Source organism: Zingiber officinale, chromosome 7B, assembly GCF_018446385.1.
Source record: "Zingiber officinale cultivar Zhangliang chromosome 7B, Zo_v1.1, whole genome shotgun sequence".
In the NCBI taxonomy this organism is placed as follows: Eukaryota; Viridiplantae; Streptophyta; class Magnoliopsida; order Zingiberales; family Zingiberaceae; genus Zingiber; species Zingiber officinale.
The window spans coordinates 26823406-26825439 of NC_055999.1; positions in this window are offsets into that span (position 1 = coordinate 26823406).

The following is a 2034-nucleotide window of genomic DNA, read 5'->3' on the forward strand; positions in this document are numbered from 1 at the left end:
TAGTTCTATGAGTAGCTTTTCAGTTAGTTGATTTCCTTGCTATTTATGAGCATGAGTAGCTATACATGTTAGCTTTTTAGTTAGTTGATTTCTTTGCTATTTATGAGCATGAGTAGCTTTACATGTTAGCTTTTCAGTTAGTTTCTTCGCTATGTATGAGCATGATTAGCTATACATGTTTAGTATTTCAGTTAGTATGATTCCTTTATTATTTATGAGCATGATTAGCTATACATGTTTAGTATTTCAGTTAGCATGATTCCTTTGCTATTTATGAGCATGATTAGCTATACATGTTTAGTATTTCAGTTAGCATGATTCCTTTGCTATTTATAAGCATGAGTAGCTATACATGTTAGCTTTTCAGTTAGTTGATTTCTTTGCTATTTATGAGCATGAGTAGCTTTACATGTTAGCTTTTCAGTTAGTTTCTTCGCTATGTATGAGCATGATTAGCTATACATGTTTAGTATTTCAGTTAGTATGATTCCTTTATTATTTATGAGCATGATTAGCTATACATGTTTAGTATTTCAGTTAGCATGATTCCTTTGCTATTTATGAGCATGATTAGCTATACATGTTTAGTATTTCAGTTAGCATGATTCCTTTGCTATTTATGAGCATGAGTAGCTATACATGTTAGCTTTTCAGTTAGTTGATTTCTTTGCTATTTATGAGCATGAGTAGCTTTACATGTTAGCATTCAGTTTTAGCATGTTTTTATTTATATACATGCATATCGAGTTTTTGTGAGTAGGATAGCGCTCACTAAGCTTTTAGCTTATAGATACTATTTTCCTCCTACTGCAGATAAAGGAAAAGCTAAAGTAAAAGGAAGAAGGCGACAAGGAGATGCTGTGACGGTGTGTGATGTGTGGACTATGGAGATCCTTTGGACTTAGCTAAAGAACTCACTTAGTTTAAGAGTTTGTTTAGTTTAATTTCTTATTAAGTTGATAAGAAAATTTTGTAGTAAGAAGTTATGTTTCCGCTTTTCATTACCTGCATGTTTTGATTTATTAAACTGCGTGGTTGTGAAAATATATGTTCCAGCCGCCTGTGGCTGAGTATACTCTGTATGTATTTACGGATATGGTCACCGGTACAGGGGAGACTCTGTCGAAATTTTTCGGTAGGGTTTCCATGTGATTTTTTTATCATACCGGTTAAGTAGAGTTAGTAGTCAAGTAACGGTCATCCTTAGAGTGTAGTAGTAGTAAGAAGGGTGGTCGCTACAAAATAGATATCCGGTCTCGTGCACAACATAACATACATTAGGCTTCCGATAGCTGAAGCATAAGGAACTGCCTTCATGTCCTCTATCTCCTTTGATGTCTTCGGAGACATCTCTTTAGATAAAGCTACTGCATGCCTAAAAGGTAGAAAACTTTTCTTGGAGTCTTGCATGCTAAAACGAGCAAGGATTGTATCGATATATGAAGCTTGGGACAAGTACAACATCCTTTTCTTGCGATCCTTTATTACTTTGATCCCAAGAATATGTGCGCATTCTCCTAAGTCCTTCATATCGAATTGCTTGGACAACCATACCCTTACTTCCAACAACACTTTGATATTGTTTCCAACTAACAAAATGTCATCTACGTATAGTACAAGAAATACCACCACGTTTCCATCACACTTCTTGTATACACAAGACTCATCCGGACACTGAATAAATCCATATGATTGGATTACTTCATTAAACTGGATGTTCCAAGATCTTGAAGCTTGCTTCAGTCCATAAATCGACCGATTGAGCTTACATACTAGATGCTCTTTACCTTTTTCAATAAATCCCTCTGGTTGCTTCATATGGATGTTTTCTTCAAGACTTCCATTAAGGAAAGCTGTCATGACATCCATTTTCCAAACCTCATAATCTATATGAGCGGCAATGGATAAGAGTATCTGGATAGACTTAAGCATGGCTACTGGCGAAAAAGTTTCCTCAAAATCGATTCCCTCTTTCTGAGTGTACCCTTTCGCAACAAGCATTGCTTTGAAGGTTTCCACCTTCCCATCTGTCCC